The sequence below is a fragment of the Oryx dammah genome, unplaced genomic scaffold (assembly GCF_014754425.2).
Source record: "Oryx dammah isolate SB20612 unplaced genomic scaffold, SCBI_Odam_1.1 HiC_scaffold_23, whole genome shotgun sequence".
In the NCBI taxonomy this organism is placed as follows: domain Eukaryota; kingdom Metazoa; phylum Chordata; class Mammalia; order Artiodactyla; family Bovidae; genus Oryx; species Oryx dammah.
In genome coordinates this window covers 120,198,126-120,220,973 of record NW_024070207.1, presented here as the reverse complement: position 1 = coordinate 120,220,973, position 22,848 = coordinate 120,198,126, and the positions used below count along the sequence as shown (strand labels likewise).

The 22,848-nt window shown below is 40.6% G+C and overlaps 1 long non-coding RNA gene across 1 annotated transcript in view; it reads left to right on the top strand.

Moving 5' to 3' along the window:
- The first annotated feature begins 9 nt into the window (after nucleotides 1-9).
- LOC120882436 overlaps nucleotides 10-22,848 on the top strand; it is a 27,114-nt gene continuing 4,275 nt past the window's right edge. Inside the window, exon 1 of the long non-coding RNA XR_005725505.1 lies at nucleotides 10-120. This is a non-coding gene — a long non-coding RNA (uncharacterized LOC120882436). The remainder of the gene's footprint in view (nucleotides 121-22,848) is intronic.

The window sequence follows — 22,848 nt, the reverse complement described above, 5'->3', positions numbered from 1 at the left end:
GGTGACGTCACATCAGCGCCACGTTCCGCACCACGCAAGGGGCGTGGCGCGGAATGGGGCTCCTCCTCTTGAGGCGGAGTGTGGGGACGGCCGTTATAGTGACCGGATCGCGGCCCTCGGGTGGGATCTGGCAGTGGGCGGGGTGTGCTCGTTTCTGAGCGGGTCCCGTGTCCCCAACAGTTTCTTGGCATTTAACTCTGCTCTTCTCTCAACGTTCTCACCTTCGTTCCCTTCTGTTTAGTTAGCCTTTTCCTTTTTTTTTTTTTTTAAACGGAGCGTGGTTGTGGCCTAGAGGAAACACCCCGACTTTGAAATAGTCACACAGAGATGCGTTTGAGTCCGATTCTAGCCTCCCTAAGCCTTGGGTTCTTGTCCCGAAAAAGTGACTAATACCAGTGCACACTGCCTGGTATATGATAGCAGACAAAAATTAGTGCCTGTTAATTAGCATTTTTTATCATCACAATAATTAGCAATATCTCTGCTGTTAGGGTCTCAAAGGATCAATAATAAACAAGCATAAATCACTGGAAATCTAAGTGACATACCTTCCCAGGGTAATTTGGCAAAATGCAGCAAGAGCAGAGAGGGGGCATATTTTTGTACTAGAATGTTCACTTCTCAGAATTTATCCTAAAGGAAAACACACATAAACCGGATGCTCATTGTAGAATTATTTCAAAAACCAGAGACTGGAAACAAATACCTAATAAGAGTAGATGGCTAGTTCAATTAGGCTTTATCAATGGTGTGAACGTTATTACCGTTATTCTTATACTCCAGAAGAATCAAATACTGTGGAAGAAAAGTAAATCTGTATGGATGCCCACTATGATCAGGTATTATTCCATATCTGCACAGTCCACCGCAGCCATTTGCCCTGTGTGGCTCTTGAGAGCTTGAGATGTAGTCTGTATTGACGTGGGCTTTAAGGGTAAATTACACAGTAGCTATTGCAGAATTCGTTTGAGAAAAAGAATGGAAGATATCTCACTTTGAAATAGTGACAACATGTTAGGGAAGGGCCGTTTAGGTTAAATAAGACAATTTAATTTCACCTTTATCTTTTTACTTTATTAATGTGGCTACTAGGACATTCAGCATTCTATATGGGGCATCCAAGATATATTGCATGCATATTGCATACTACATATGTCTATGGGACAGTCTTAATCCATTTACTGGATATATGGTGGTAAAAAAGACAGTTTTTTACCTCAAATTTTGAACACTCTGTTGAATAGAGCACAGACAATAAATGACATCATTGTACACAATGGTAAGTTCTGTGCAGAAAATATAGCTGGGTAAGGGCCAGAAAGTGTGTTTATATTGAGGGTGGTTAGTTTAGACAAGATTTGTCCTCCAGGAGGTGGATGTGGGAGGAATTAAGATATCTAAGGATAGAAGGGTGGGGGGACCAGGTATGGATTGAGTTTGATAAGTCAATTGGGTCCTGGTGGAATCTCTACCGGAGGGAAGAAACCACATCAGGGGAGGAAGGAAAGAGAGAAGGGAAGGTACCAGGGAGAAAGAGCTCAGGGGGCCCACATCGGAAAAGCACAATGAAGCAGACCTGGAGTGGGTGTGTTTCAGGTCGTGTAGTTACTGGAGTTCTATGACTTATATACAATAGTACTGTCAGTATGTGTATATACACACTCATATATATTCGCTCTGTCTGGATGTAAGGTGTTCAGAATTGTAAGGGAGACGCACCAGGCCAGGGACTCAAATTCCACCTACCTTGTAGGTTCAGACTCCCTGGCTTGCTACCTTGGCACACATGGTCCAAGATGGTACACCATTGCACCTTTCTTCTAGCCAGTGGGAAGGGAGAAAGGTGAAGTCACTTCCATCTGAGGCAGGGGTCCCAACCTCCTCGATCTAATGACTGATGATCTGAGGTGGAGCTGATGCAATAATAATAGAAATAAAGTGCACCATAAATGTAACGTGCTTGAATCATCCCCAAACCATCCCCACTCTGCCCAGGTGCATGGCAAAAATGTCTTCCATAAAACCAGTCCCTGGTACTAAAAATGTTGGGGACCACTGGTAAGATATGGTTTCCCACCTCAACATAATTCACATTGGAGGCTGGATAATTCGGTATTCTGAGAGTTCGCTTGTGTGTTGTACTTTGTTTAACAGCATCACTGGCTTCTACCCATTAGATGCCAGTACATACCTCCTCCCACCCCACCAAGAATCACTGGTTTAACTACAACTCTGTTTCCCACACTTCTGCTCCAATCCCACTAATGGCCAGAAGGCCATCACTCAGCCATCCTAGGGGTAAAGGATTAGTCTTGGCACTGTCTGCTGGCCAGGTAGCCAGCTAAAAGTGAGATCAAAAAGGTGAGAAGATAGCTCGATTCTCCCACACACTGGTTGCTACAGGGAGTGGAAAATCCATAGCTGACTGAGGAGGTGGCCCTGTTTTTATCATCTTCCAGGCAGAGTTTTCATTATTATTCATTGTCATTCACATGCATGAAAATATCCCTGGTGAAGACAACTAAGCACTTAAAAAGAAACAATCCCTTTTGGAAAGATGGTCATTGTTACTCCAGACATCTAACCTTGCAAAGAAACTGGCTTCTGAAAGCTGGAGTTTTAAAAACTTGTCTTCTGGCGCCATCTGGTGGAAATAAATCTTAGCATTCCTCACGCGCGTGCCTGATATTTTTTACTTGTCTTTTGGCGCCATCTGGTGGAAATAAGTCCGACCATTCCTCACCCTCTTGCCTGATATTTTCTTTCATTAGCCTCAGGCCTAAAACTCAAATTATAAATAAGCCTTAACTGGATTTTAGCAAAGCTTTAACGGGTCCTTTAAGAGGAGTGACTCATCAAAGCAGGGTTTCTGACCTTTGGCGCGATTGACCTCCGAGGCTCCTGGGCATTGTAGGATTTTTAGCAGCATTCTTGGCCTCTATTCACTGCATGCCAGTAGCACCATTTGTCACAACCAGAGGTTGCCAAATTTCCCATGCCAATGCCGGGGAGGGTCAAATTTGCCCCCAGCTGAGAACCATCCCTTGAAAGAGCGCCACAGACTTCCACGGTCCTTAAAGCCATATGTCACAGCAGTCTCCTGTCAGTGAATCCTGGGAGGGGTGGAAGTAATTCAGAATAATCCTGAATTGTGACACCCAGCTCCAGAGTCCCCCTCAGGGATGCGCAAGTATAGAGCATCCCGCCAGGTATGGGAAGTCGAAGCTAATCTTGTGGGCCTCTTTGGATCTCTCAGGCGCCCTCTCTCGCCTGAGTGTTGTGCAGAAGCTGGTTGGGAGCCAGCTCCCTTGCCTGGAAACATTCTCGAGTCGGTACCTCAAAGCCCCACCCCACTTCCCCTTAGCTGTGATGACCAAAAATATCTGCAGACACTGCCGAATATCCCTGGGAGGGGGTGCAAAACCACCTCCAGTTAAGAACCACTGGGGTAGAGAAAAGAGCTGGGCTTGCATGTGGCCTAGTAACAGTTTTCATGGACCCCGCAGACATCTCAGGACCAAGAAGGGCCCTTCTGAATGGTCGGAAGTAGGGTCAAAATGGCCGGGCCTGTATTTGCCCACACGGAGCAGTCAGTAGACTTGCGCCCCTGGAAAGGTTCATGGCACTGGATGAGGTGGCTCTCGGCTACTGGGACAAGTTCTTTATCAAAGGAAGATCTGGGCCATGCGGTATTTGTGACACATGGGATTCTACAGTTGTACATTTACTTCTCAGCATCTTTCATTCAATGATACAATGCCTGAGAGCTGGGGCCTGGCCTCATTCGGTTCTGTGTCATCACAGCCCATCATACTACATGGGAATGAATACTGGTCACGTGCAAGGGTAAATGAACTGGGACAGGGTTGGGGAGGGATGGATTGGGCATTTGGGATTAAGAGATGCAAACTATTATATTAATATATAGAATGGATAAATAATAAGTCTTACTGTATAGCACAAGGAACTATACCCAATATCTTGTGATAAAAGATAATGGAAAAGAATATATATATGTAAAACTGATTCACTTAGCTGTACAGCAGACATTTAACACAACAGTGTAAATCAACTATACTTTAGTAAAATTTTAAAAAAGAAATGAAATGGGACAATAATTGTGATTATTTGCATATCTGCAAACTTAAATAGGATAATGAAGGGATTCTTATGAAATTTCTTGAGATGTGGAAAACAGGCAAAAGATTAATCCCTGTTTATATTATTATATTAAGCAATCAGTACTTTTTTGAGAAGTAACGAGGGTCCTGGTCAACTGACCATACTAAACATTCTGAGCTTATTTTTTTGGTGGTGGGGGGGACTTCCTTTAGTTTTTTTTTTTTTTTTAGCTTATCTTTAATGGTTTTGAATCTTTAGTAGATGAAATTATTTATCAGTAATTTAAAAAGATGATTAAGGGATTGGTGTGGGATAGAACCAACTAATTTATGAAAGGTTATCCAGGTTTCCAAGTAATAAAAAATTTTGTTTAAATAGCTATAATTATAAAGCACTGTTATGTCTATGGATTAAATCCACAAAACAGTACCCATCTTCATCCACCAGAGGGCACATGGTACATAGTTACTGATGGAGAAATGTAAAGGGAAGTGCCTTATTCTTATGGCCCTAACACTACAGTGACATATGTCATCACATTTAAATGAGTGTGGACTGTACCCCAAAAGTTCCATAATATATTTTTTGCCAAGTGAGTTTCCAATTCTCTTCTTTCACATTGTTTTTTAAAGTTATTTTATCTTCAACAACCTCAGGATTAGGTAAAAGTTCATGTCTAAATGATGCTTTCAAACTGTGGTGCTGAAGACTCTTGAGAGTCCCTTGGACTGCAAGGAGATCAAACCAGTCAATCCTAAAGGAAATCAGCCCTGAACATTCAATGGAAGGACTGATGCTGAAGCTCCGATACTTTGGCCACCTGATGTGAAGAGTCAACGGATTGCAAAAGACCCTGATGCTGGGAAAGAAGGAGAGGGGGGCGACAGAGGAAGAGATGGTTGAATGACATTACTGACTCAACAGAACAAACTCTGGCAAACTGTGGACAGGAAGCCTTGCATGCTGCTGTCCATGGGGTTGCAAATAGCCTGATAAGACTTAACGACTGAACAACAGCAATCTCTAAATAATATTGTTAACTTAACCCGGCTAAAATCACTGGTACCCAACAATGTGTCAGGGTTTCTGAGAGCTTCATTTCACACATGGCGTGTTTTCTGTTCTCACGAGATATCTTACAGGTCATGACACAGAAGTAAAGCACACCTACCTACAGATACTGTGCAGTGTTTATGGATTAAGAGAAAATCAGGTTCATAATGTTTCCCCCACTGCTTTCAGATTTTGCTTGACATGGATAATCGTATTCAGACACAACAGCTCATGAAATGGACAAAGACTTATTCTAGGGGATGGAAGATCTGACTTTGTCCCTTACTTGTGTGACCTTGATCTAGTCACTACTTCTTTGAGCCTGTCTTCATCTGCTAATAGAGGAACAGTGATGCCCACCGGGTCCTCTTCACGGCCGTGCTTAATGTGTAACAGCCATAGCTCCTTAGATACGTGGATCTGACTTCAACAGCACTGTCATGAAATGTCCACCAGATGGCAGCCAGAACCTGCAGTTTTCTATCTGTGAAGCGGTTGACTGAATGAGTCTCGGTTCTTGGGCAATTTAGGGCGGTGGGAGAAAGCAGGCTCCAGGTGAGAGGTTCAGATCGCTGCTAATCTGGGAAGAGGGCTTTGATAGTGCTTCGACTTTTCTTTTTTACCGCCACCTTGTAAAGTAGGTCAATGTTCAGATAATGTTTCTTTTTTCCTTTCTTTTGATTTCTCTATTTGGCTGCCCCAGGTCTTAGTTGTGGCCCTCGAGATCTTTGATCTTCAAGAGGCATGCAGAATCTTTAGTTGTGGCATGTGGGGGTCTAGTTCCCTGACCAGGGATCCAACCAGGGCCCCCTCAGAGTCTCAGCCAATGGACCACCAGGAAAGTTTCTCATTTTAGAGCTATTTCTAATGCCAGTTTGAGGAATTTTCTCTTTTGATAGTAATTCAAAACTATAAAAGGACATAATAGCCATATATGTGTACATGTTTATTACAGTATTGTTTATGGATAATTGGTGAAATGGAAGCAATTTAGGAACATGGAATATTAGGCAGGCATCAGAATGAACATTATGAATATTACATAAGTGCATGATCTGATGAATGATAATGATGACTTTATTTAAAAGCAGAATGAGTTATGTGTCATAGTTGAAATTGACAGCATAGTGGCTGTGAAAAGGCATGGTACTAACCTCTGGCAGAGAGTTAGCAGTCTCTTTCTTTTTTTTTTTAGCAGTCTCTTTCTTTCTGTATCTGTCTATGTGTGTGTTTCTCTCCTTCCTAAATCACATTATTGCTGTCATAGTGATATTTGCAGAACCTGACACTTTAAAAGAGATTTTCATGCTTTGTTCGAAATACAATAATGCCTAATGAATCCAGTGTGCTAGGGAAGAAGTGGCATATGTAAATGACTTATGGATCCAATTTTTTTCTGTTTGCTGATTCCTATTCCTCTTAACATAAAAACAATAACAAAAGCGTTTTGGCTAGAAATCTTTCTAAAAGGTATTGTATACTCTCCTGCTGTCTCCTACAATTTCCTGAAGATATTTGTTTCTTTCTATCTCATGCTTACTGTAATAAATGGCAGTTTCTTTCCCATGCTAGAATACAATGATGTTTTCGTGTGTAGTTGAAGTATCAGGTTATTTGCCTCTACATGGAATGATCAAATCTCTGCTGAGTTTTGATTTACTTGATGTATTTTGACAGGTTTTCTTTTTTGCTGTGCAGTCTTTTTCTCTCTTGCTGCCTGTCAGGTGTCATTTTTGTGGTTGCCAGCATCTCAGTCTTTGGCAGCCTTTCTGTCCTAATCTCCCACCAAATTTGCTGCTTCTAATATGCCCTGTTAGAAAATCATACAATCAGGTTTGCTAGAATTATGTACAGAGAGCTCCAAAGAGCTTTGTATGTTTGGACAGTGGAGACACAGTCACGTCTATTTTACTTGCTCAGAAGTATTTTGACTTGCTTCTCAGCTCTCGGCTGTTTCCTGGATACACGGAGGTCTCAGGGAAATGACGTACGCACAAGGGAGATACTGCTCCAGGGCAAATAAAATATAGACTCTCAGAAACAAAGCACAGTCCTACTGCAGAGCACAAGGAACTATATCCAATCTTCTGGGATAAACCATAATGGGAAAGAATATTAAAAAATGTTTCCAGTTCCAAAATGTGATTTATTGTCATTTTCATTAATATGGCTTTCAAACTATGGAAAAAAGAACATGGTAGATAGGTGTATAAGCAAGTCACCCTGTTGTAGAGCAGAAATTAACACATTGTATATTGACTATACTTCACTAAAAAATTTTTTTTAAAAAAAGAAACAAAGCACAGTAGTAGTAAATCCAGTCAGTGCCAGCAGATCAATGGAAACTGAAAGCAGAGTCAATCAATAGTCATGAAAAGCCCATGCTTGCATCTGCTCTTCTTTCCCTGCGCCACTTCATCCTTGCCATTCATAGGCTTCATCCTGGTACAAGTTTACCTCCAGTTTACAAAGGAACCACAGGACACTGCAGAAGAACACATCCAAAGCAGATGCTGCACAAAACAAATCAGAGAATAGTAAATGATGTGGTTCAAGGATCTTTCCCCTCAGCCAACTACTACATAGCATAGATTTTGAACATATAAGGCATATTTTAACATACAAAGTAGTTTGCTAGATGCTATGGAGACTCAAAAGAACTACGCATTTATACTTCCTCCCTCCAATTTTTTTTTTTTTTTTGTAAAATAAAGAACTGTAGGAGTAGAGAGTAGAGTGGACCATTTGTTCAATTAAAATGGAATTAAATGTAATCAACTAAATTAAATAACACTTAATTCTCAGCAAATATGTGTGTTACATAAATTTGGTTATTTCTGCTACCCAGGGCCAGTGCTATTTTTTTTTTTTAACTTCTGGTGTCTAAAGTAAGACTTCAACTCAATGGTGGCCATATTGGGCATATAGACACCCTTCTGAAGAGAGTTTCTATCATTTATTGAATTCCACCTGACTCTTGAAGGTATTTATGGACTTTCAGGGTCTGGGAAAACTGATTACACTTCCAAACTTTCTCTTTATTAAAAAAAAAAATACACACAAAAATTGTCAATAGCCACACACACACACACACACACACACACAAAGCAAACCCACCCCCTATTCTTCAGAGTAGTGGTTGAAAGATAAATTTTTGTTCACCATGGTTAGAAATGATCATTAGTACTGGAGAAATGATGGGAAGGTCTATCCTGCTTTATTGCTTACTCTGGGCAGGTCTAGACTGTCCAGGGAATGAAAGGCCATATATTTGGAGTGAATAGCAGTGTTGTGTCTAGATTAGAAAATACTGTCTGATAGAAAGTTAGTTGAGTACATGGTTCTTTTTTCCATAGTTTGAAAGCTATTATGAATATTAAGAGCTTTAATTAATTTCATATTGATGAAAATGACAATGTCCTTTTGTTATCTGAATAAATCACATTTTGGAAACTGAAACATCTATTGAATTCTGGATTGTTCATGATGGTAGGGACAAGGTTAAATTTTTAAAAAATATTTTCACCAAACATATTGGAATAATCCAAAAGAAACTATTTAGGGCCCTTAAATAATTCCAAACTACATTTTACCCAATAATTAAAAAATTCTTCCATCACATGTTTATAATGTGAAAAATTATGAAATAATCGATATCCTTTCCATCTTTTTGGCTCATTTTCTACTGGAAATGTGACAGGAGACAAGAAAAGGTTAGGAACTAGAGAATACTTTCGTTTCTGGTTATAGGATGCTATGAACATCTACAAATTTGATGATAAATCAGTAGTTTGATAATTGTTGAGAATAATGTATGTACTCCATTTATTAGGTAACCATTTGGTTTTCTTTTAAGCTAAACAAATGCAATCAATTTAACATGCATAATTGGTAAGACCCATAGGAATAAAGTACTAGCTGAATCATTTATTATAGCAGTGGTTCTTAGCTTTGGATTCACACTAGCAATGTGGAAAGCTTTTAAAAACCACCAACCCTGGCTACCGAGGTCCAGCCCTGGTTGGATCCAGGGTATCCAAAGTGTGGATGGCAAGGCGAGAGAGATATATAAATATATAGAGAGATAAGGAAAGAATTTGCAGTTAAGAGAATAGAGGAGAGAAAGAGGCTGATATTCCTTGGTTTACACAGAAAGCCAATAAAGCCTCAGACAAGGGACTTTCTCTGTTCATGTAGGCCGCAGGTGCCCTCTCGGTCTCCCGAAGGAGTGAAGATGCAGAGCGCCTTCCTGGTCAGGTCTTAGAAGCCCAGGCAAAAAAGTGAATGCAGAGAGCCTCTGTGTTCTAAGGGATCAGCCTGAAAAGGAGAGTAAGAGAGAGAGAGAGAGAGAAAGAAAGAATTGAAAGAAAGAATGACATGGAGGAACCAGGCTTTCATGGAAATGGTCCTGGTCTGTCTCTTTATTTTTCAGGGAAGCTTTTATACTTTAAGTTGTACATAGAGATAAATGTAAGAAGCAGAATCATGCAGGGTCAGCTGCTCTGACCCTTATCTAAAGACAGAGTGTTCTTTGCATACCTTTGTTCTTACAAGGGTCTTCTTTTTGTTTACAATATCTTCTGGTCTGAAGACCGATTACCATTTTATGGCCCTGTCTTTCTTTCTATTGATAAAGGTTAGTCAATCAGAAAACTTGTTTTCCCTTAAGATCTGCTTAGTCTTAAGATAGTGATAAAGTTACATTCTTACATAGCAAGGATACAACGATTTTTAACAAAGAAAAAATTCATTAACTCAAAAGTCTAGTATTGCTAACATAAAAACTACAATATTTCTTTTTCTACATTCCAATTACATTGATTAACATACTCCCAGGTGCCTAAGAGTATGGAGGCCTGGCGGCAGTCATTAACTCAGCAATGAAACCCTTCACCAACATGATTTTTATCTTTAGAAAAACCCTATGCTAACTAAGACTTTCAAAATACTCCAAACTCTCTGTGCTGTTTATCGTTGAGAGGTTGTAAACAGTCATGTGCGTAGTAGTAGGAGTGTGGATAAACCTATCACACAAGCTAGACTGCCAGCAGAGAGGTTTGAGCTGAGACACTCCTTTTATATGCAGGAGACTATTAACTGGAGCTCTAAGTTAATTTTCCAGAGAAAAGTGGTCAGGGATAGCCCCTGTTAATGTCAGAAGAATGTAGTATAACAGACAGATTTTGGTTTTGGGGGTAGATGCTCAAGTAGATCCAGGGGATCCCTTGAGTCCTGATCCGACTTGCCCATCAGGCCTCTTCTGCATGACCTTGTCATGGGCGGGGTCAGGCAGTCCCTCGAGTCCTGATCTGCCTTTGCCCATCAGGTCTCTTCCTCATGACCTTTACCATAGGTGGGATCTCCCGTGCTGGCTCCTGGCACCTGGCCACACTCCAGAATGTTTAAATAACAATTTCTAGGGGCTGGGACTCAGGTATCAGTATTTTTAAAGCTCTCAAGGTGATTTTAATACAAAGCAGAGTTTAGGAAACACTGCTTACTCTTAGTTAAGCTTAAGTAGGTTAGGGGCTCCTTCTTGAACAATTCTTAACAGTCTGTTTCTTTAGTAGTCTTTAGGGACCACTCTGTTTGTTTTGGTTTAAATAAAAGCAAATCGTTCCCAAAGAATTCTCTTATTTTCTTTTGTTCCTCCTGTCTTTTTCTCTGCTCTTGGTTTTTCTGCCATACTGATCAATGTAGCATAATAGCATATGCCATTAGGTCATCTTAAATTTGAATACAGGTTGGGCTGTTTACTAGTTATCACAAATTGGCACTTTATTTAATCTTTAAGCTAGGTTTCTTTGTTTTCTCCCCAGCTATAGCAGTGGTTCTTAACTGGAGGTAATTTTACCCCCAGAAGACATTTGACAACATTGGAGTTTTGACATCTAGTGGGTAGAGGCCAGCAATGTTGCTAACTAAACACCCTACAACACGTAGGACATCCTTCACGGCACAGTATTATCTGGCACCAAATGTCACTAGTGCCGAGGGGAAGGGACTCTGATCTACAGAGTGAGGCAGTGGAGTTTGTACCTCAGTTCTCATTCTCTCACTTCCTAGCTGTGTAATCTTGAGCAACTTACTATGCCAGCCTGGATCCATCTGAATATATGAATGTTATTAGCAGCTGCTTTGCAGTTGATGGGAGGTTTAAATGGGCTAATGCATGTGGAACATGAACACAGAGCAGGGAGCAAATTATCTCCAAAATATGTCTCCTTCTATTTTGAGGCATTTGTGGCTTCTTGTCAGTATCTGTGAGATGATTTGTTTGATCCTATCCTTGACAATCTCATATTTTTTTTCAAATTTTTTACTTTATATTGGAGTACAGCCGATTAACAGTGTTGTGAGTTTCAGGTGGACAGCAAAGGGACTCAATCATACATATACATGTATCCATTCTTCCCCAAATCCCCCTCCCATCCAGGCTGCCACATAACGTTGAGCGGAGTTCCCTGTGCTATACAGCAGGTCCTTGTTGGTTATCCATTTTAAATACAGCAGTGTGTACATGTCCATCCCTAACTCCTAACTATCTCTTCCCCCATCCTAACCCCCTGGTAACCATAAGTTTGTTCTCTAAGTCTGTGAGTCTATTTCTTTTTTGTAAATAAGTTCATTTGAATCATGTCTTCTAAATTTTCCATATAAGGGATGTCATACGATATTTCTTCTTCTCTGTCTGACTTATTTCACTCAGTATGACACTCTCTAGGTCCATCCATGTTGAGACAAACGGGATTATTTCATTCTTTTCAAAGGTTGAGTAATATTGCATTGTATATATGTACCACATTTTTATCCATTCATCTGTCCATGAACATTTACATTGCTTATTTCCATGTCTTGGCCATTGTAAACAGTGCTGCAATGATCAATGGGGTGCATGCATCCTTTCAGACCATGCTGTTCTCTGGATATATGCCCAGGAGTAGGATTGCACAGTCATATGGTAACTCTATTTTTCATTTTCTAAGGAACCTCCATACTATTTCCATCGTGGCTGTACCAGTTTACATTCCCACCAACAGTATAGGAGGGTTCTCTACTCTCCACACCCTCTCCAGCATTTGTTTGTGGACAACCTCAATGTTACTATTTCATGACTTGGTGGCAAGAGTGAGAAAGGGGTTGCAGGGCGGAGTGGTCTTTGAAATGTATCTGTTTTGGATTCCAAATGGAAGACTGCTTTAAATTCCTTCCCCCACCTTTCACACTCCCCTCACATCTTACCACTAGCATGGTCCTTGTGTTGAGGAGGAGTGTTCAAATAAAAACAAGTTTGCCTTTGGTCAAAAAAATGTCAAAGATATTCTTAGAAGTGCTGATTCTAAAAGAAGAGGGTTAATAGCAATGAATGGGGTTTATTAATAAGCTTTATTATTTACAAGAGGCAGATAGCTACAGGAGTCTGAAAGTCAGGAAAGAGCTTCATGCTGGAAACAGCCTTGGGATCATGACTTCAGAAGAAGTCAAAGTTACAGGAGAGAATGAAACTGCCAGGGAGAAGAGAGAAGGGGCTCAGATGTAACACGAGAAATCTCTGCTTGGCTAGTATGAATGCAGACCTACCGTGTGCTTGCCAGTCACCTTCCTAATCTGTCTTCTACATTTGACTTTTAGGGAATGTTGTCTCTTACTTCTTCAGTCCTCGTCTCCAGATGTTCTAAGTCTGGCTTGAAAATGATAAAATGAATCTTTACTGAAGACCATATGGAATGCTCACAAAATTAACTTGGAAATTCCTGTGCTAATTGCTCTCCATTAATTGGGTTCATTAAAAACTTCTGTCATTATAATTATATAATCACATTACAAAGCGTTTTAAAATTTGAATTTTTTTTCTCTATGCATGTACTTTTCTCTAGTCGTAGTGTGCAATATAGCTAGGTGTGTTTTTAATAACAGCTTTCTTATTGAGATATAACTCACATAACATCCAGTTCACCCATTCAAAGTATACAGTTCAATGGTTTTTAGTATATTTACAGAGTTGTGTAACTGTTGCCACAATCAATTTGAGAACATTTTCATCACTGCCAAAAGACATCCTATACCCATTAGCTGTCACTCCCTATTTCCCTTCAATCCTCCCTGCTCTAGAGATTTTCTATCTCTCTAGATCTGCCTATTCTGGGCATTTCATATAAATGGATTAATTCAATATGTGGTCTTTTGTGTCTGTCTTCTTTCACTTAGCATAAAGTTTTCAAGGTTGTAGCATGTATCAGGACTTCAATCCTTTTTATGGCTGTATAACATTTAGCATTATATCTATTAGAGCTAACATTGTATGGAAAGACCACATTTTGTTTATCCATTCATCAGATGATGGAGATTTGTTTTTTCCCCACCTTTTGGCTCTTGTGAATGGGGCTGTTATGAATGTTTGTGTACAAGTATTTGAACACTTGTTTTCAATTCTGGGTCACATGGCACTTTTTTTTTCTTTTTTTAAAAAATTTATTATTTTTTAAAACTTTTACTTTACAATACTGTATTGGTTTTGCCATACATTGACATGAATCCACCATGGGTGTACATGAGTTCCCAATCCTGAACCCCCCTCCCACCTCCCTCCTCATATCATCTGTCTGGGTCATCCCAGTGCACCAGCCCCAAGCATCCTGTATCCTGTATTGAACCTAGACTGGCACTTTTTGAGGAAGTGCCAGAATGCTTTCCAAAGTGGCTGTGTAATCAGCAATATAGGAGTGTTCAAATTTCTCCACATTCTCATCAACACTTGTTCAGTTCAGTCGCTCAATCATATCTGACTCTTTGAGACTCCATAGACTGCAGTACACCATGCTTCCCTGTCTATCACCAACTCCCAGAGCTTACTCAAACTCATGTCCATTGAGTCGGTGATGCCATCCGACCATCTCATCCTGTCATCACCTTCTCCTCCCTCCTTCAATCTTTCCCAGCATCAAAGTCTTTTCCAATGAGTCAGTTCTTTGCATCAGGTGGCCAAAGTATTGGAGCTTCAGCTTCAGCATCAGTCCTTCCAATGAATATTCGGGACTGATCTCCTTTAGGATAGACTGGTTGGATCTCCTTGCTGTCCAAGGGACTCTCAAGAGTCTTCTCCAACACCACAGTTCAAAAGCATCAATTCTTCGGCACTCAGCCTTCTTTATAGTCCAACTCTCACATCCATACATGACTACTGGAAAAACCATAATTTTGACTAGATGGACCTTTGTTGGTAAAGTAATGTCTCTGCTTTTTAATATGCTGTCTAGGTTGGTCATAACTTTTCTACCAAAGAGGAAGCATCTTTTAATTTCATGGCTGCAGTCACCATCTGCAGTGATTTTGGAGCCCCCCAAAATAAAGACTCTCATTGTTTCCATTGTTTCCCCATTGTTGCCATGAAGACAAGTGTTAAAGAGATGAGAATACCAGACCATCTGACCTGTCTCCTGAGAAATCTGTATGCCTGTCAAGAAGCAACAATTAGAACCGGACATGGAACAACAGACTGGGACCGGATGCCATGATCTTAGTTTCTGAACCTTGAGTTTTAAGCCAACTTTTCACTCTCCTCTTTCACTTTCATCAAGAGGCTCTTTAGTTCTTCGCTTTCTGCCATAAGTGTGGTGTCATCAGCATATCTGAGGTTATTGATATTTCTCCCGGCAATCTTGATTCCAGCTTGTTCTTCATCCAGTCCAGCATTTTGCATGATGTACTCTGCATATAAGTTAAATAAGCAAGGTGACAATATACAGCCTTGACGTACTCCTTTCCCAATTTGGAACCAGTCTGTTGTTCCATGTCTGGTTCTAATTGTTGCTTCTTGACAGGCATACAGATTTCTCAGGAGACAGGTCAGATGGTCTGGTATTCTCATCTCTTTAACACTTGTTATTGCATGTCTTTTTTATTTTAGTCATCCTAGTGGGTATGAGGAGAAGGCAATGGCACCCCACTCCAGTACTTTTGCCTGGAAAATCCCATGGACGGAGGAGCCTGGTAGTCTGTGTTTTGCCCAGAGTCCGAGTCCCCAAAACTGAGAGAATAAGACATCCACAGCAACGCAAAAGCATAAAGTTTATTGCTAGCTCAAGCCAAGGCTCCTGTCACATCCAACACAGTGGAGTAGAACAAGAGCCCCGAGCCCAGATTTTCACCAGTATTTATAAGTTTAGAACAAAGACAGGGAGTTGGCAAGGGTTGATTGGCTGCAGGGGTTTCCTGGTATTTACTGATTGGCCACTTATCATCCCTCTTATTGGCCAGAGTTATCATCTCTCTAAGCCCCGGAAGCATGACTCAGGGATTATTTTTGGCCTAGTGCACCTCTCTGAGCCTGTAATGGCTCTGGTGAGGTTGTAACAGTCTGCAGTCCATGGGGTTGCTAGAATCGGACATGACTGAGCGACTTCACTTTCACTTTTCACTTTCATGCATTGGAGAAGGAAATGGCAACTCACTCCAGTGTTCTTGCCTGGAGAATCCCAGAGACGGGGAAGCCTGGTGGGCTGCTGTCTATGGGGTCGCACAGAGTCGGACACGACTGAAGCGACTTAGCAGCAGCAGAAGCAGTGGGTATGAAGTGGCATATCAGTGTGGTGTTGATGATATACTGTTTTTTAAAAATGTTATTTGATTTGCATTTTCCAGATTATCTTTCATAATCAATATTTAAAATGGCTTCAAAATATTCTTTTAATTGCTACAGTATAATTTGCTAGATCATCTTCTATCTGGGAACATTTGTCTCCAATTTTTTACCATTACAGATAGATTTTCTGGCATACCAAATTTCAATGTTTGGATTATTTTCTTAAGCTACTTTCAAGATCCATTTTGAAGTCTTTCTTTATCTACAAAGAATGAATAAAGGATACACCACTGGAAAATTTTGTGTGATGGACAAAATATTCTATCATGGATTAATATTTATCATCAAAGGTTTAAACTTGCAGAAAGCTCCCGATAAAGAGATGGATTCCAACCAAGTAGTGAGCATTGGTTTGACCACCTAAGCCATCTTCCAATAGAAATGAAAAGTCCCAATTTACACTTGAATAAAAACAGAACGCTCAACATTCACTATTAAGCTGGTAGATGTAAATTTATTATTAACTAATAATAGATTTTTATTGGATGAGAAACAGGAAATATAAGCAAAAGGAAGGAAGGAAAGATCCCTCTCCTTGGCAATAACCATGGCCTCTTTCTACAAGGTCCCTGGATGAGCATCTTTGAATCATTAGCAGTTCTGAGCTCCTGAAACTTCCATGGTTAAGCCTGAGAAAAATCACTGACAGGCAATTCTGATAAATGCCAGGGACCGCCCCCCCGCCCCTCCCCCCGCCCGAACTCTGACACTGCTAGGGGTTCTTCAAGGAAATCCCCTTGAAAAAAAAGTAATATTTGTTTCTATTTTCATTCCTCTTCTGGTTAGTTTATATGCATTTGAGAGCAAAATTCATCCAAATATGTGGAAGGCACTTTCAATAGGCTCTTGCACTTACTTCAGATAATTAATTTAAAATTGGAATGACATTAATTCCCAAAGCATTAATTAGACAGCTTGCAGGGTCCATCTTCTGGTAACTTAAATAATTTCCCTAAGTTCTACTTTACCACTTTTTTAATGCAAAGATATGCCATTGAACTAATTTGATTGTTAGAAAAGGGACTTTTTTTGACTGTCAAAAGTAGACCTTTAAAAATATCTTTGCATGTCAGATTATGAATACAGGAATCCTTCTACATATTAGTCACTCACATTCAAACATTCACTGAGTACCTCCTGTGTGTAAGGCAAGATGCTGGGACAATGGACTCAATCACAAAACAGGTTGGGTGCTAGAGAGAAAGACTGACCTTGAGGCAGAAAAGTTGTATTCTGAATGGTATAGTGTTCACTGGCATAGGGATTCTCTGAGGATTCTCTAGATGCCAGCTGTATTCCAGTTTCCCTTTTTAGAAGGCCTGTGCATCAGGGTTTTTCCAAGCACCCAGGTGATGGCCCTGGGGAGTTGAAAACCACTGGTTTAAAGGTATTCCATCCCAATGAATCATCCCTCCTGCTCTCAAAGCTTCAAATGAAGAGATAGGGAGGGACAAGTTAGGGGTAGAAGATTAAGAGATATCAACTACTACATACAAAATAGATAAGTAACATGGATATATTGTATAGCACAGGGAATCCTAGCCATTGTTTTGTCATCATGTATGATGGGGTATATCTATAAAAATATGGAATCACTATGCTGGACACTTGTAACTAACATGATACTGTAAATTGAGTGTACTTCCATTTAAAAAAGTGAAAAAAAATTAAAAAGGCATATCTGATTATGTCACCCTCTTGATTAAGACACACACACAAAGAGAGAAATGGTGGCAGTTTGAGTAACAATCAGAGAATTCAAAAGAGTTGAGAGAAAGCAGAAAGAATCCAGTGTGGACTGTCACAGAGGGAGAGAGTAGGCACGTTTTAATCAATGTGACATCATTAATAGCTCCTCCTCTCAGACTGTTGTGCGTGATCTTTTAAGGGGGTAGCAGGAGCAGGAAACGCATCTGCTCTTAAAGGACCTGCGTGCATGCTAAGTTGCTTCAGCCGTATCTGACTCTTTGCAATTCCCTGGACTGGAGCCCACCAGGCTCCCCTGTCCATGGGATTCTCCAGGCAAGAATACCGGAGTAAGTTGATATGGCTTCCTCCAGGGGATCTTCCTGACCCAGGGACTGAACTGACGTCTCTTACGTCTCCTGCATTGGCAGGCGGGTTCTTTACCACTAGAGCTACCTGGGAAGTCCAAAAGACCTGTAAGGTTCATAAAGTGGCCAGTGCCTTAATTATGAAGAGAAACTTGTTTAAGGAGGACAGGCAGTCTCAACAGTCTTCCAGGGCCAGCAGAAACACTGGAGAGTGTGGTCTGGCAATTTCCTCACCTAAAGGTGGGCACCTGTGCAGAGTGAGAGGCGCCTTGCACACACTTGACAGAGAAACGAGGCTGATTTTTTTCCCAAAGACTCCATACTTGTAAGTCTGCACTGTGCTTCTTCTCATTTCTAAATGGCACAGCAGATGGCAGTCCAACATCAAAAGATGGATCCGAGACCGCCTCCAATGGTGGTATCTGTGCAAGAGATGGCAGTCTGGGAAGTATATATAGCATCTAAGGAAGCACTGTCCCAGAGAACTTCCTGGGACGATGGAACTGTTCTGTATCTGGACTGTCCAGTACAAGAGTCACCAGCCAGCCACATGAGCTCTTGAGTACTTGAAATGTGACTAGTGAGAGTGAACAACTGACATTTTAATTCTATTTAATTTTAATTAAGTGCCATTTAAATTGAAGTAGCAACATGAGGCTAGTGGCTTCTGTACCGAACAGTGCAACTCTAGAGAATGAATCATTTTTTAAAATTTTATTTTATTTGCTTATTTATTTTTGGCTGTGCTGGGTCTTGGTTGCTGCACAGGCTTGTCTCCAGTTGTGGCAAGCGGGGTCTATTCTCTAGCAGCAGTGAGTGGGCTTCTCTTGTTGCAGAGCACAGGCTCTAGGACGCCTGGGCTTCAGCAGCTGTGGCTCCCAGGCTCTAGAGCACAGGTTCGGTTGTAGTTGTGGCAAACAGGCTTAGTGGCTCTGTGGCATGTGGGATCTTCCAAGACCAGAGATCGAACCTGTGTCTCCTGCATTGGCAGGCAGATTCTTTACCACTGAGCCACCAGGGAAGCCCCTAGAGAATGAATCTTGATTCTGTCACTTACTACCTGCTTAACTTGGGGCAAATTTCTAAACTTCTTCAAGCCTTGGTTCCCTTGTCTCTATTTCTTGTCAGCTGATGCCAGAACTCCTCCTGGGGATAGAACTCTCCTTACTTGGGAAAATACCCTGATGGAACATTTGGCTATGAAAACATAGGCCTCAGAGGAGGGTCTGGAAAAGAAATGCAGGTGAAAAATTCAGAGTATAAGCCACTTTAGTGGTCAGCAGAGAGATGTCTGATTTTCCTCATGGACAAAGGGGTAACTTAAAGTTGAAGATTCAGATTAAAGTGTTTTATTCATCCATAAACAAAACCAAACCAAATGACCTCCTCACCTTCAATTCAGCTGTCTTACCTCTAAGTGGTCATGTGTTTGGTCCAGGCCACTCCTCAGTTCCCCAGGTGGCGCTACTGGTAAAGAACCCACTGGCCAATGCAGGAGACATAAGAGATGTGAGTTCGATTCCTGGGTCGGGAAGATCCCCTGGAGGAGGGCATGGCAACCGACTCCAGTATTCTTGCCTGGAGAATCCCATGGACAGGGGAGCCTGGTGGGCTCCAGTCCAGGGAGTCGCAAAGAGTCGGACACAACTTAGCGCTCATGTGCTCATATGTGGCTAACTGAAAGTGTGTTGATCAAAATAAAGACAAACATGCCTTTTGTCTCTCAAAATATATAGTTCTTTTAGGAACAGCTTAGTATAAGTAGGATGGCATAATTCATCAAATTTATTACCTGAATTTTTAACCAGTATTTGTATCCAAGAGACAGAGAACCATGGCAGGATGCTTGTAGATTCTGATGCTCAGTATTTAATGATTTGAGGCCTGGGGAATCTTGTATTTTTCAGTATGCTTAGATTTTGAAGGCAAGGACTCTGGTGGCCTGAGTAAAGACCACTACAGCTCCACTTCTAAAAGCCCAACAGCAGAATAATAATCCAGGAAAAGCAGTGTTCATTTCAGCAGTTTACTGTCTGTGGTGAATAATAAACACAGGCATAAACTGTACAGAGATATTTTCTTTTTCAGGAGATGGAATTGCCTAAAAAACTTTGGAATTTAAAAAATAAAACCTGAAAATAAATCTTGTCAGAGCTGATAACTAATGCTTGAAACTTTGATCTACTCTAAGTGCTGAGAGCTGCCAAAACTGTATTAAGAGAAGCACCCCAGTTTGTCTCTGAATGATAGGATTTTATAAGTCAGTATTAGGTATGAAGAGTTCCCCACAGACAGTACATCCTGTCAAGCTCTTCTGTTTTACTGTGTTTGTAAATCATGGAGCATGTCTGAAATATAAAGTAACAGTGGGCTCTGATGTGTGGTAAAGGGTTGCCATTAGTGTCAATTTTTTTCTTCCTTACACCTTTTCCTAGAGCTCCCATGAGGAAAATGCTGGTGGGGAAAGAGAGCACATGATGAGAAATGGAAAATATCTGAGAGGTGCAAGGAACATTTACTTTTTTTGGAGGAGGTTTCCATTTAGAGCCCAAGTCACAGTTTTTTAATATCCCTAAGGTTGTTTCATCAGTCAGAAGAGAGAAATCACCAACAAGTTATTTGAACTCTCAGCAGAATAGCTTGTGAAATTCTGGATTTCCACAAAAGATTACTAATATTTTCTCACCATCTCCATGATGCCTCAAACCAGACTGGCATCATAATCTTATGAGGAAACTAAAGTTATATATTTTAGCATCTCCCATGGTTCAGACACAAATGCAGTGAGGTTCATTTGAAAAAAAAAAAAAAGCTTAAATCTGAAAAGCTACATTGTAGAAGAAAATTCTAACTGTAAATGAAAATGTTCAAGCTAAATCGTTAAGTGAATAAAGCAAGTTATGGAACAGTATATTTAGAGGCATTCCAGTTTTACTGATGACAGAGTAGCTTGGGTTGGATTAACCCTCCTACATGTATAAATTGCAAACATTTGACAAAATATTAACAAAGCAATTATTTGAGGATACTAGAAATTGACAAAAAGGCTATAGAAATTGGGTTTGACTCTTGAAACAAGGGAACTGCACTGGGTAAGATCCAAGTTTATACAGATTTTCCTCAAAAGGCAATCTCTAGTCTATGCTAAAACTCAAACAGAAAGCTGACATCATATTGGCTAGAGCTGTCAGGAGACCAAATTAGGAGATGTAAGACTTGCTGGAATTTGAGTGGCAAAATTCTAGAAAGGAGGGAGTCACAGAGGTGGTTGCATGTAATTTCTCCTTAAATCCTATAACCGCATCTCTCATATTCATACAAATGTGTGTACAATCTCCTCTGACATCCTAGGCTGATTCCTGAATCAAGAGGGAGCACCCAAGGATACTGGTGGAAGGCAAAAACTGGAAAGCTCAAAAATGTGGTCAGAGATTTAAGTTCCGGCTCATAACCAGGAAGACAGTCTAGAGTGTGAGTCTTGCCAAGTTATATAGGTTTGGCAAGTACATTGGATTTCTGCTGAAACTCCAGAAAGGCGGCGCCCAGGGTGTTAAAACTATCACAGGACTAAGAAATTAATCCTAAGACTAAGGACAAATCAAAACCGATCTACTCCTATGAAAGTGTAAAACCAAGCCTCCAGAAGTTCTAGGTTATCAGTCAGTAATTTAACTACCTGGTAAGACAAAAATCAACAATATTTCATCAGATATAACAGAGTCTAGATTCTCTAACACATATCATCTACAATGTCCAATACATGATAAAAATTATAAGATATGAAAAAAAGCAGAAACGTGTGACCTATGGTCAGAAAAAGCAGCAGTGAATGAAACAGATGAAAATTTGCAGACAGGAACTTTGAAGAGCTATTATAATCACATCCAAGAACTTCAATAAAAAATTATTATAATGATTGAGCAGCTGGGAAACTAAAACAGAGAAATAAAACCTAAAGAAGAACCAAATGAAGTTCTAAAACTGTAAAATACAATAATAGAAGTGAAAAATTCACTGATGGGCTTAACAGCAGCTTGGAATTGGCAGAAGAAAGGATAAATGTACTTTAAAGAGAAATCAATAGAAAGTATCCAAATTGAAGAATAAGGTGAAAAGAAGATTGAAAAAAAATGAGCCACCTTCAATGACGGGTGGGCCAATATCAAGTGATCTTACATATGTGTAATTGGTGTCTGAGAAGGTTTGGAGAGAAAGGAGCAGGAAAAAAAATGTCTGAAGAAATAATGGCTGAAAAGTTCCCAATGGTGAAAACCATTGCTTTATAGGTCTAAGAGGCTCAGTGGACATTAAGAAGGAAAACTACACAGAAAACTACATCTAGGCACATTACAGTCAAAATGAAGAAAACCAAAGGTAAAGAGAAAATCCTAAAAGCAGCCTGGGGGAGGGAGACACATCAGAAAGCAATGATATAAATTATGTCTGATTTCTCATCAGATACAAGAGCTACCTAGAGATCATGGGATTGTTATGCCCAGTGTCCGAGTCTCCAAAACTGAGAGAATAAGACGTCCACAGCAATACAAAAGCATAAGGGGGTTTATTGCTAGCTTGAGCTAGGGCTCAAGTTTCATCCAACACAGTGGAGTCTTGACGAGAGAGCTCTGAGCTCTGACTCACAGCTGCTTTTATACAGGCGGTTCTTAGTACAGCTGGTGGGTAACGATTGGCTGAAGCATTCGCATGCTGGTTTCCAAATCCCTCATCCCTATCTGCATTGGCTCAGGTTTGGCGCCATCAGGGACTTTCCCAGGCTGTGGTTCCCCAGAATCATGACTCAGGTTTTAATCCGGTTTGGCGCCAGCCGGAACTCTCCTAGGGTGGGGCTTCCTAGAATTATGACTCATGCTTACAAGAACCTGAGGCTTAGGCCTGGTGTGCCTGTTGAGCATGTCATGGCTCAGGTTAGGTCCCAACAGGGATAACATTTTTAAAGAGCCTAAAGAAAAAAAAAAA